Below are 14,478 nucleotides of genomic sequence, written 5' to 3'. Positions count from 1 at the left end.
TTCACAATTAAGTAACTTAGTCTTTGACATTTATCTACTTCAAATGCATACTAATTTTTTTCATCCACTGCTTCAGAATTGCTAGCATACTGATGGAGAGGAGGGAAGTGTGGAATGGGAATGTGACACTAAATTTTTTGAAGTCTATACAATTGTTAAATAAATGAGCCAAAACTGGCCTCTGCATATTGGCTCTACGTGTTGTTTACTTCTTCATGGCAGCCTGGGTCCACTAAAAAGCTCACCAGTGCCAAACTTAAATTTTCTACCACAATTGTTTTTTTAAAAGAAACCAAATAAGCAATTTAGCCACTTGAGTTAACCTGCTTTGCTTTTTGCCCAGTGACTGTTTCAACTGATAAAAGCCTGTGTTTATAATTCCCCTTCCAAGTCTCTGGCCCAGAAGTTCCCCACCATATTGAGAGGTGCCATAGCCTAGACATGTAAACATTGCCCCCCTTCCTTTCTTCTCTCCCCCAGAGTTTGAAAGATTTCCCCTTGCTGGGCTTCTCTTTCAGTGGCTCCCTTGGACAGGATTTTAGAAGTTTCCTACCTAGAGGGCTTGCTTTCCCAGTGCAAGCCTGTCAAAAACATTGTCCACACAAAATTAGTTTGTGTGTTACTACCATCTAGTGGACAAATATTTCTCTTGGTCAACTCTGAATTCCTCAAATGTAATGGCACTACAATACCCTACACTGACACCAACTGATAATCACTGTTACACAGGGCCACAACTGACTAAAATACGGAGTTGTAATTCAGGAGTGTTGGGATACAAAAGAAAAGGAAAAAATGATAACTTTAGGCTTCTGACTATTTACAGTTTTAGTCAAGAACAACTGTCGTGAAACTTCTTACATAGAAAACGAAGAGATGAAACAACATTAACAATGAAGTTTAAACACATCCTATTGTATCAGGCCCTACTAAATGTATTGTTTTATAAACGACAAAATTAGAAATATATAACTAGCTTTGAGAAAGAAACTATGTTTTATTAATATTTAGATTACAAACAGTATGGAGGTGAAGGAGAACTTGAAACTCTAAAACAAGCAACAATTTTTAAAAATGGATCTAAGTATATCAAATTTAAGGATTTCTATTCAAACAAGAACACCATACACCAAGTTAATTTAAAAATGAATATCTAAGGGAAGCGGACTTGGCGCAATGGATAAGGTGTCCGTCTATCACATGGGAGGTCCGCAGTTCAAACCCCGGGCCTCCTTGACCCTTGTGGAGCTGGCCCACACGCAGTGCTGATGCGCGCAAAGAGTGCTGTGCCATGCAGAGCTGCCCTCTGCGTAGGGGAGCCCCACGCACAAGAAGTGTGCCCCGAAAGGAGAGCCGCCCAGCGCGAAAGAAAGTGCAGCCTGCCCAGAAATGGCGCCACACACACGGAGAGCTGACACAGCAAGATGACGCTGTGTCACAGGAAGAAACAGATTCCCGTGCCGCTGACAACAGAAGCAGACAAAGAAGAACACACAGCGAATGGACACAAAGAACAAACAACTGCGGGGGGCAGGGGGAAGAGGAGAGAAATTTTTAAAAAATTAAATCTTAAAAAAAAAAAAATGACTATCTAAGGTAACCCTCATCAACATGGAAAAGTAAGATAACCACTGAAAAAGCATCCCCAGAGACAGCCAATAAAAAGATAAATTCCACTTGCTTAGAACTCTGGTGGACAGTAGAGACTGGAAAACAACAAATGCAAAATCAAAAAAACAAATCTCAGGTAGAAGAATTCTGTCCCAGACTGCCAGTCGTTGCCATTAGCCTGCCCCCTCACTCCATCCCACGCAGTTTTGGAGTCACACAGAGGCAGCATGGCCCAAGCTCCCTCCAACCAGGGAGAGAAACTATAGAATGATTTGCAGCAGCAAGTTAGAACTCCACAGATATCCAGACACAAGAATCTAAGTCCAAATAAACCCAGGGTGGAACACAAGCCACTGAGGAGAACTGGATACAAATGGGAAGAGAGCCATGGAAAGACTAGTAAAAACTATTAGGACCCCACTCAATCCAGTTTCAGTCACCTGGACCACCTAAAGGTAAAATGGACTTTTCAGAAGTAACTCATCTTTCTGAATTAACTGCATCTGGCTCACCAGGGTGGGATAACATGACAGAGAAGAAACCAAAGGTAGGAAAGTCTTACAGAAAATAAAGCAATGGGGGGCTGAACTGAACAGCTGTTAACGTACAATGGGTCCCAGAAATGAAAAATGTAAGGAAAATGGTGCAGTGAGTGAGGGCATAATTTTTTTAAAATCCTAGAGACTGGGAAGAAAAGTCTGCACACACACAAAGTAACACCAAGACTCACAGAGAAGAAACAAAAGAAAGGAAGCTCTCTACTAGAGGTAAAACAATTGCATAAAAAATGCAACCTCAAAATTTGAACTATGTATCATCTTAAAAAACTAGATGAATAAATCTGAACAGATAAACACAGGCTATCTTAAAAGCGAAGAATACATTAGACCAAGCATCAAAGAAGAGTTTTAACACAAAGCCAACCAACAATAAAACCCGAGACAAGAGGGTGAAAGAGACATTTGAAGTTACCTCATCAAGAAAATTAGATGATTATATAGACATTAGCAAAAAATTATAAGCCATACTAAGAAACAGGAATAAGTGGTTGAAACAAGAGAATTATTAAAACTTCAGAGGAGGCTCAGAAGTTGAAACAACTAATCAAATTTATTCAAACAAATCTCCTAAATCATTTCATAGACATGAAGAAGGAAAATACACAAAAAGGGATAGAGAATATTAACACAATGTGTGAATATAAAGAAGAATATAAATGTATAAAAAGAAACACAACAGAAATTAGAGGGATGAAAAGCACAATAGCAGAGATTAAAAATATGAAAAGGGGACTTCCAGGAAGATAGTGGACTAGAAAGACATGGAACTTTCTTCTCTTCCAGAAAAATGGAATACATGCTGAAACAGCCTGGAAAAATATCTTCTAGAGTTTAGGACACCAAGCAAAGACTTGCCACCACACATAAGATAGCGGGGGAAAGGAGGAGTTGAAATCAGAGGTTGCTACCACCAGCATCCTCCACATTAAACATACTTTAGAATTCTCAGGCCTCTGGGCCTGCTGCTATAGACAAAGGGGGCTCCAGGGACCCATCACCCAAGGAAAGAGAACAGAGAGGGACACAGCCTAAGGCTGACTCAGATTCTAACCCACAAACTTGCTCTGCTATGTCCAGCCCAGCTATTCCAGGCTGGGTGCAAGCACACCTTGTTTGTCCAGGAAAAAGGGGCGTGGCTGCCAGGCAAGGCTGGACAACTGTCTCTAAGAAAGTTTGAATTACAAAGCTCTTAACCTCTAGGCAGGAACTTTTATCACATCGATTGAGTCTGTGTTGCAGCAAACACACTCAGACTAGGCACTGAACTAAGGGGGCTGCCAAAGAACACCATATGCCGGCAGACTGAGGAAGTATATGTTAGAAAATTAAAAATAAATAAGATTTTTTCCAGTCTTTATACTCTCCCTCCTCAAAGCCCTAGAATGTGGTTCTACAACCCATTACATGGTCCACTTTTGAGCATTAGGGACAATTCTAACGATGTAGGTCAAATCAAGAATCAAAGAGTAGCAATAACAAACACTCTCCTGCCACTAAATCCCTACAAAGGAGAAATTGAGCATTGCAGTAAACTACCATCCTAATCTGATGCTGAAACACCAGCAAAAAATTATGAGCTATACTAAGAAAATGGAAGATGAGGCCCAAGAAAAGGAATATATCAAAACCCCAGAAGAGGCACAGAATTTGAGTTATCAAGATGCATACAAATTTCCAAAATAAAATTAACGAGTTGAAAGACAATATGACTAAAGAAAGAAACATCAAGTCGAAACTGAGTGAGCACAAAGAATTTAAAATCCTGAATAGAAAAGTAATAGAGTTCATGGGAATGAAAGATAAAATAGATGAGATCAAAGAAAATGTGGCATTGGTATGGAAAAAGTGGCCATGGTAGCTGCTGGGGGTAGGGAGTGGGAGGAAGAGATGTGATGTGAGGGCATTTCTGGGGGTTGGAGTTGTCCTGGGTGGTGCTGCAGGGACAGTTACTAGACACTGTATGTCCTCCCATAACCCACTGGGTGGACTGTGGGAGAGTGTGGGCTATGGTGTGGACCATTGACCATGAGGTGCAACGGTGCTCAGAGATGTATTCACCAAATGCAATGAATGTCTTGTGATGATGGAGGAGGTAGTTGTTATGGAGGAGGGGGGTGGGTGGTATATGGGGACCTCATATTTTTTTAATGTAAAATTTAAAAAATGAAGAGAAAATATAAAATGAAATAAAATACAAATTTTTAGGGAAAAAAAAAAACACATTAGAGGCATCCAACAGGCAGGCTCGAAATGATAGAAGAATAAGTGATACCAAAGACAGCAGGGCTGAAATTAAAGAAAGAAAAGTGGGCGGGGTAAGATGGCATCTGAGTAAGTACACCCTTGTCATCTCTCTTACAAAAGACCGGCTGTGTGGTGATGGAGTCCTACCGGAGCAGGCTGTTTCGGGAACCTGCAGGGTAGGAGGTGTCTGGACATCGATCTGGAAAGACTGTAGCAGAACTGGTGTTTGCTCAAGGTAGAACTGCGGGTTTCTAACAAAGAATGCGGAAGCCATGGGAAGGTAAATCCCTTCCTCCCTAGGACTAAGAGTCGCGGAGTTCACTGAGAACCAAACGTGTAAACCTCAAGCCTGTGTCCCCTGAACCTCCGCGGCTCAAGCTAAATACCTTGAGTCCACATTCTCCCGGACGTCTATTTCCTGAGCCCAGCACTCCTGGAAATCCAGCATTGCCCTACCCCTCCACACGCAGACTAACTCCGAGAGTGGGAGAGTTTAAGTAGGAGGTGCAGAGGGGCCAAGGAGAGCAGGTTCAATTTTCTAGCCCTCCTCTCTTTATTGAGTTTGGAGGAGATATTAGCTGACTTGGGGAGAGCCTAGGAAGAAAGAAGAGGCGAATCTGGGGAGAGAGCCCAATTTACCTAAATGCCCTGGGATAAGACACTTGGTCTGGGAGAAGGTGGAGTCAGAAAAGAAACCAGCCCCCTTGTAGCACACCTAAGGGAGAGGTAGGACGTGCTTTACAGGCTTCCAATAGCATATTTAGGGTTCCTGGCAAGGGGTGAGTGCTCTCTCGAGAAATTAAGAGTCATTATTTTCTCGGGTGAGTTGGTTCACCAGGGACCCATTTGAATTTCCTATAGCAGCCCTCACGCAGCCTTCCTGCTGCCTTGGGAGAGAAGGAAGTGAGGAAGGGGAAAAGGGGGAAGGTCAGACTCCTAAGCAGTTTATTCAACTGCAAAGTGGATTCTTTGTCTGAGGCCTTGTCTGGTCTTTTTTGTTGGTCTATTTTCTTGGTTTTTCTTCCTCTTTATCCCCCCACTGCCCTTTATTTTTATTTTTATTTTTATTTTTTCTCCCCCTCTACTTTTTTTTTCTTCTCTCTTTCTTTCTCCTTTTTTTAAGCTTTTTTCTTTTTTTATATTAGTGCTGCAGGCAACATTTCTTATTTGCTGTGCTTCCTCATCCTCAATTTTCTCTTTTCTGTGTGTCCTGATTTCAGCTACCAACACTATCCCCTTTCCTTTATATCATTCTTTCCTCCATCATTTATTGTGTCTCTTACATTCCACCTCTCTCTGTTTAGCCCCCAATATTTCTGACATTTTATCTCTAATACCTCTAATCTGTTCTCTATCAATTATTCACTCTTTATGTTACTGTCCTCTCTTTTCTTTTTCCCTCTCTCCTGATCACACTGACCTTTTAATTCATAATATATTCCTCCCCATATTCAGTTTAGTGTGTCATTATAGGTACTCAACTTCTTTACAGTTATAACTATACACAGCCTCCATGAGTTCTATATCCATTCTCCTAAATCTCATGTTTCTTCTGCTAACACTCACTAGCAACACTACTATTATATTTTTCTTTTCTTACACCTTTTGCTTTCTCTGGACCTAATATTTTCCTTTGAGGGAACTTAGCCAACAACAAGGAAATAGGATAAGAAGAAAAAAGTGACAAAGAGAAGACTTAAAATGCACACAAAAACAATAACTAATTAAACCCCAAGGTTAGAATAAGAAGAGAATCGAGAAAATAAACCCAACAAGATAAAATGATGACCAGAAAGCAACAAAAAACTATAAACAATACCAATAATCAGGAAAACATGGCCCAATACAATGAACAAACTAAAAACCAGGAAGAGAAGTGGAACACCGAACAAGTAATTAAAGCTCTCAAAACATGTATCATGGACCAATTCAATGAAGTGAAGGAAGAGATTAAGCATATTAAGAAAACACTTGGAGAGCACACAGAAGAAATTGTGATCATGCACAAAAAGATCACAGACATGATGGGGATCAATAGCACAATCCAAGAAATCAAAAATACACTCTCAGCGAATAACAGCAGATTTGAAGAGGCAGAGGAAAGAATTAGTGATGTGGAAGACAGAATATCTGAAATCAAACAGATAGTAGAATTAATCGATAAAAAGATAGAAAAAATCCATAAGGGAATCAGGAACCTGAATGACAATGCAAAACGCACAAACATATGCATTATAATCATCTCAGAAGGAGAAGAGAAGGGAAAGGAGACAGAAGGGGTGTTGGAGGGAATAATGGCTGAAAACTTCCCAAATCTACTGAGGGAGATGCATGTACATGTCCAGGAAGCACAACACACCCCAAAGAGCATAAATCCCAACAGGTGTACCCCAAGACACATACTTGTGAAATTATCCAATGCACAAGACAAAAAGAAAATACTAACTGGAGCAAGAGAAAAGAGAACCATCACATACAAGGGAGACTCCCTAACATTAGGTGCTGATTTCTCATCTCAAACCATGGAGGAAAGAAGGTAGCAGTATGACATAGTCAAGATACTAAAAGAAAAGAATTTCCAATCAAGAATACTCTATCCAGCAAAGCTAGCATTCAAAAGTGATGGAGAGTTCTAAATATTCTCAGATAAACAGAAACTAAGAGAGTATGCCAACAAGAAACCTGTCCTTCAAGAAATACTAAAGGGAGTTCTGCAGGAGGAAAGGAAAAAAACAAGAGAGAGTTGGAGGAGAGTGTAAGAACAGCTAAAATGACAAAAAGAGGGGAAAAAATTAAACAACCTATGACAAACACAAATCCAAAGAAAATATGGCTAATATAAGTAATTCCTTGAAAGTAATAACATTGAATGTCAATGGATTAAACTCACCTGTTAAGAGAAACATATTGGAAGATTGGATAAGGAAATATAACCCATCTATATGCTGTCTACAAGAAACACACCTTAGACCCAGGGATTCAAAGAGCTTAAAAGTGAAAGGCTGGAAAACAATCTTCAGGCAAACAATAACCAAAAAAGGACAGGAGTAGCTCTATTAATATTGGACAAAATAGACTTTAAATACAAAACTATTGTGACAGACAAAGAGGGACACTACAAACTAGTGACAGGGATAATCTCTCAAGAAGAAAGAACAATCATAAACATTTATGCCCCTAACAAGGGTGCCTCCAAATACATGAGGCAAACACTGGAAAAACTAAGTGAAAGAAGAGATGCCTCTACAATTACACTAGGAGACTTTAATACACCACTATCAACTTTAGACAGAACATCTCAAAAGAGAATCAATAAAGAAACAAAGACTTTGAGCAGTATATTAGAGGAGCTGGACCTAATACACATATACAGAACATTACACCCAAATACAGAAGGAAATACATTTTTCTCAAGTGCATATGGATCATTCTCCAAGATAGACCATATGCTAGGCCACAAAGAAAGGCTCGATGAATTCAGAAAGATCGAAATCATACAAAATAATTTCTCTGATCACAGTGGAGTGAAGCTGGAAATCTGCAAGGGCCAGAGGCCGAGATTTTGCAACAAGATATGGAAATTAAACAGCACACTCTTAGAAAAACAGTGGGTCGAGGAGGAAATCACAAAAGAAATTATTAACTACCTTGAAACTAATGAAAATGATAACACAACATACCAAAACATATGGGATGCAGCAAAAACAGAACTGAGAGGGAAATTTATAGCCATAAATTCATATATCAAAAAAGAAGAGCTAAAATTGAAGAACTGCACACTTGAACGAATTAGTAAAAAAACAACAAAGTAACCCCAAAGGAAGGAGAAAGAAATAACAAAGATAAGAGCAGAACTAAATGAAATAGAAAATAAGAAAGCAATTGAAAAGATAAAACCAAGAGCTGTTTCTTTGAGAATATCAATAAAATTGACAAACCTGGGAAGTGAACTTGGCTCAATGGATAGGGCATCCACCTACCACATGGGGGGTCCGCTGTTCAAATCCCAGGCCTCCTTGACCCATGTGGAGCTGGCCCATGCACCGGGCTGATGTGCGCAAGGAGTGCCGTGCCACGCAGGGGTGCCCTGCATAGGGCAGCCCCACGTACAAGGAGTGCGCCCCATAAGGAGAGCCTCCCAGTGCAAAAGAAAGTGCAGCCTGCCCAAAAATGGCGCCACACACAGGGAGAGCTGACACAACAAGATGACGCAGCAAAAAGAAACACAGATTTCCGGTGCCACTAATAAGGATAGAAGCAGTCACAGAAGAACACACAGCGAATGGATAGAGAGAGCAGAAAACTGGGGCGCAGGGGAGGGGAGAGAAATAAATAAAAAATAAATAAATCTTTTAAAAAAATTGACAAACCCTTAGCTAGACTACCAAAGAAAAAAAGAGAGAAGATACAAATACACAAAATAAGAAATGAGAAAGGAGATGTCACCACTGACCCCACAGAAATAAAGACTATCATAGGAGGATACTTTGAAAAACTATATTCCAACAAGAAGGACAATTTAGAGGAAATGGACAAATTCCTAGAAACACATAAGCAGCCTCTACTGACGAAAGAAGAAATTGACAATCTCAACAAACCAATCACAAGTAAAGAGAATCAGTCATTCAAAACCTCCCAACTAAGAAGAGCCCTGGGCCAGATGGCATCACAGGTGAATTCGACAAAACATTCCAGAAAGAACTAACGCCAATCTTGCTGAAACTCTTCCAAAAAATCAAAACAGAAGGAACATTGCCTAACTCATTCTATGATGCCAACATTACTCTAGTACCAAAGCCAAACAAAGACACCACAAGAAAGGAAAATTACAGACCAATTTATCTAACGAATCTAGATGCAAAAATACTCAACAAAACACTTGCTAATTGTATTCAACAACACATTAAACAAATTAAACTCCATGACCAAGTGGGGTTTGTTCTGGGTATGCAAGTATGGTTCAACATAAGAAGATCGATCAATGTAATACACCACATAAACAGACTGAAGGGAAAAAAATCACATGATCTTATCTATAGACGCAGAAAAAGGATTTAACAAAATACAGCACCCTTTCTTGATAAAAACACTGCAAAAGATAGGAATAGAAGGAAACTTTCTGAACATGATAAAGGGTATATATGAAAAACCCACAGCCAACATCATTTACAATGGTGAAATCCTAAAATCTTTCCCTCTAAGATCAGGAACAAGACAAGGATGCCCACTAACACCCCTTCTATTTAACATTGTCTTAGAAGTACTTGCTCGAGCACTGAGGCAAGAACCAGATATAAAAGGCATTTAAATTGGAAAGGAAGAAGTCAAAATTTCATTATTTGCAGATGTCACGATCCTATACATAAAAAACCCTGAGACATCTACAAGAAAGCTTCTAGAACTCATAAATGAGTTCAGTACAACTGCAGGTTATAAAATCAATGCAACAATCAGTAGCACTTCCGTACACCAATAATAAGCAATCTGAGGAGGAAATCAAGAAACAAATACCATTTACAATAGTAAATTAAAAAATCAAATACCTAGGAATAAATTTAACTAAAGATGTAAAAAATTTAAACACAAAAAACTATACAACACTGCTCAAGGAAATCAAAGAAGACTTAAATAAATGGAAGAATATTCCCTGTTCATGGATAGTAAGACTAATTATTAAGATGTCTATCCTACCAAAACTGATCTACACATTCAATGCAATCCCAATAAAAATCAACACAGCATTCTTTAATGAACTAGAAAAACTACATATGAAATTTATTTGGAAAGGAAAGAGGCCCTGAATAACCAAAGACATATTGAGAAAGAAAAATGAAATTGGAAGAATCACACCACCTGACTTCCAAACATACTACAAAGCTACAAAGCTACAGTAGTGAAAACAGCATGGTATTGGCACAAGGAGAGACACACTGACCAATGGAACCAAACTGCGAGTTCTGATATAGATCCTCATAGATAGACTCATCAGATATTCGACAAGGCCACCAAGCCCTCTCAACTAGGAAAGAATGACCTCTTCAACAAACGGTGCCTGGAGAACTGGATATCCATATGTAAAAGAATGAAAGAGGATTACCAACACACACTTTATACAAAAATCAACTCAAGATGGATCAAAGACCTAAATATAAGAGCCAAGACCATAAAGACTTTAGAAAGCAGTGTAGAGAAGCATCTACAGGATCTTGTAATAAGAAATGGCTTCATGAACTTCACACCAAAAGCACAAGCAGCAAAAGAACAAATAGATAAATGGGACTTCCTCAAAATTAAAGCCTTCTGTACCTCAAAGGAGTTTGTCACAAAAGTGAAAAGAGAATCTACACAATGGGAGAAAATATTTGGTAACCATATATCTGATAGAAGACTTATATCCTGCATATATAAAGGACTCCAATATCTTGAAAATTAAAAAACAAACAACCCATTTTAAAAATGGGAAAAAGATTTAAATAGTTCTCCAAAGAAGAAATACAAATGATTAAAAAAACACATGAAAAAATGTTCCAGATCTCTAGCTATTAGGGAAATGCAAAGCAAAACTACAATGAGATACCATCTTACTCCCATAAGATGGGCAGCTATGAAAAAAACAGAAGACTACAAGTGCTGGAGAGGATGTGGAGGAATGGGAACACTCATCCACTGCTGGTGGGAATGCAGAAGGATCCAGCCATTCTGGGGCACAGTTTGGTAAGGTTTCTCAAAAAACTAGCTATAGATTTTCCATATGACCCAGCAATTCCACTGCTGGGTATATACCCAGTAGAACTGAAAACAAGGACACAAATCGATTTATGCACACCAATGTTCAAAGCAGCATTGTTCACTATTGCCAAAAGTTGGAATCAACCCAAATGCCCATCAACAGATGAGTGGATCAATAAAATGTGGTATATACACACAATGGAATACTACTCAGCTGTAAGAACACACTACAAACACATGTGATAACATGGATGAATCTGGAGAACCTTATGTTGAGTGAAGCAACCCAGACATTGAAGGACAAATACTACATGACCTCAATGATATGAAATAAACAAGCTGCCCTAGATAGCAAGAGACTGAACGATAGGCTTACAGGAAATCGGAGGGTGGAGGAAGGATATGAGCCGATGTCTGCAGGGGGGGAATTTAAGACGAGATGGTGGTAAGTATGAACACAAAGAAGAGATAAAATGGGGGCAAGGGGTTGCCTTTGGTTGGGGCTTTACGGGTTTGAGGGTGGCTGGGGAGGGATGGTTGGGTAACGTTGCCCAAAAGTGGGGGGAGGGAGGGGGAGCATACGAACACAGGAGAGGGTCAGGAGGTGGTGGAGAGTAAAATGCCGAGAAAATCATATCAAAATATAATAAAGAGGGTTACCTGTTTAGAATGCTCGGAGGGGAGGGTCTGATGCAGGACGGGCTCCTGGGGAATGCCTAAATGCTCATTCTGCCAGAGTGGGTGACACCATGGGGTAAAATCCCAAGTAGTGAGAGTGGGGGTGGACCCACATCCTGGGGAGGACTAATGCCACCAAATAGAGGGAACTGTATCCCTCGAGAGAAAGGGTTGCTCCCAGGGCATTGGGGCAGTTGAGCAAGTTAGGCCCTGAACACTATTCCATCTATTTCTGGAAGTGGCTCCTCAGGAAACGAAGGTTGGCTGTCACTGTGGGCACCAAGGTGGAAGGGAAAATGGACGTTAAATGTGTGGAACCAAAGTAAAAGGGGGGCAAGAGAGGAGTTTTTTGAGAGTACACAAGGATGGATATAAAACATGTAATATTACACCATAACATATAGGAGATGACAGACTGATAATGTAAACCATAATGTAAAACATAGGATAACTAAAAATGTAAAGAACTGTGTATCCTAAAGTAAGCACCATAATGTAAGCACAGATATTACCTTGTTAGAAAGCTAATATCTCAGACTCTGTACATCACCTTAAGTAAATATGATGTGAAAAGGGTGTAAGAGTATCGCTGTGGAAGGAAAAAGGTTTTGTGGTGGATGTATGGGAGTGCTGTATATTATATATATGCATTGCTGTGGACTAGGACTCCTGTGAAGAAATGCTGAATAATTAGGGGGGGGGGGCGAAAAGGATAGGATGTGGAATTTTTTCAAGTCAACATTCTTTATCTAAGTTCTTTATCTAACTTTATCCAAGTTCTTTATCCATCCTTTAAACCCATCGCTATATACCATTCCCTAGTAAGGGACCATGACATTATATTGGGCTTCAAATTTCGGGGAGTTCTGGACCACAGAGTGTTTCAACAATGGCAATGGAGGGATACTGGTATGGGATACCAATGACAGGTGATATATGGCTGACAGGGAGCTGTACAGAACATATGTCCAGGGGGCATGGTAATGATTGGATATACTCATAGTGACAACAATTAAAAACCACAGCAGGGGGGGTACTGGGTTCCTGGCCAGTGGTGCTCTGCCGCGGTCCCTAGGGGAGCAGCGACAGTCTCCCAGGTACAGCGGCGGGGACCTGGAGGGAGTGAGGGTTCAACAGTGAGCCCCTGATGCTAATGACTATGCTTGTGAGCTGATAAACCTAAAATAAGAACAAGGCCTAGAGCAACATTGTGCCTGGGAATTTCCTCCTGTCAGCCTTCATGTTACTCAAATGTGGCCAGTCTCGAAGCCAAACTCAGCATGTAAATGCAATGCCTTCCCTCCAGCGTGGGACATGACACCCGGGGACGAGCCTCCCTGGCAACGAGGGACCACTATCAAATACCAACTGATGATGCAACTGGAAAAGGACCTTATACGGAAGGTTCAATGCGGATCAGCAGAATATCCATGTCTACATAAAATAACATGACTTTAAAATGCTGTTTGACCTAAAGTAAGGGGGAAATGGAAAGGAGAAATGAGTTTATATGGCTACGAGTTTCTAAAAAAGAGTCTGGAGGCTGGCAGAAGGATTGCCCTCATGCACAACTGAGCAGAGTCAGAGAGACAGATAAAGCAGATACAACCCCCAGATACTGGTTCCTTTGAAGGCTAAAGAGACCCATGAGAGTTACGGCCATGGCCGATGGGGTTAACTACCAGGGCAGATGGCCCCTCTTTGGAAATGGTGTTTATGTGAGATGAATCTGGACTCAGATGGGATCTCCCTTCATAAGACTTTCATGCTAATGTGCTGGAGGTGCAGTTAACGTTGGGATTTAAGATATATTTAGGGGATTTGAATCTCTGGACTGACAATGTGATAGCCAGGTCCTGAGCCTCAACAGACTCCAGCACCTACAATCTGATTTATTGGACTTACCACACTCAGCTAAGATGGAGTTGAAGAAGGACAATCACCACACCATGGAGCCTAGAGTGATTACAACTGAAAATGGGAGGATTGCATCCAGCATCCCTGTGGAATTTGAGCCTCCTCTTGACATAGAGGTACAATGGACACAACCAACCCAATGTCCACATAGAAGAGGTGGTATTGGATTGAGAAAAGTGGACATGGTGGACGATGGGTATGGGGAAAGGCAGGAAGAGATGAGAGGTGGAGGTGTCTTTGGGACATGGAGCTGCCCTGGATGGTGCTTCAGAGGCAATCACCGGACATTGTAAATCCTCACAGGGCCCACTGGATGGAATGGAGGAGAGTATGGGCCATGATGTGGACCATTGACTATGAGGTGCAGAGGTGCCCAAAGATGTACTTACCAAATCCAAAGGATGTGTCATGATGATGGGAACGAGTGTTGTTGGGGGGGGAGAGGGGGGGGTGGGGGAGCGGGGTTGAATGGGACCTCACATATATATTTTTGATGTAATATTATTACAAAGTCAATAAAAAAAAAAAAAAAAAGAACAAATACACTACAAACACATGTGATAACATGGATGAATCTTGAGAACTTTATGTTGAGTAAAGCAACCCAGGCACTGAAGGACAAATATTATATGACCTCAATGATATGAAATAAGTAAAACAAGCTGCCTCATGATAGGCTTAAAGAAATTTGGAGGGTAGAGGAAGGTTGCGAGCTGACGCCTACCTGGGTAAAATCTAT

General features: G+C 40.5%; 1 protein-coding gene across 3 annotated transcripts in view; it reads right to left on the bottom strand.

Moving 5' to 3' along the window:
- HERC2 (HECT and RLD domain containing E3 ubiquitin protein ligase 2) overlaps positions 1-14,478 on the bottom strand; it is a 290,972-nt gene that overhangs the window by 193,311 nt on the left and 83,183 nt on the right. The window lies entirely within an intron of this gene.

Source organism: Dasypus novemcinctus, chromosome 3 (genome assembly GCF_030445035.2).
Source record: "Dasypus novemcinctus isolate mDasNov1 chromosome 3, mDasNov1.1.hap2, whole genome shotgun sequence".
NCBI lineage: Eukaryota > Metazoa > Chordata > Mammalia > Cingulata > Dasypodidae > Dasypus > Dasypus novemcinctus.
Note: the sequence above shows the minus strand (reverse complement) of the source record. Positions and strands in the feature narration are given on the sequence as shown.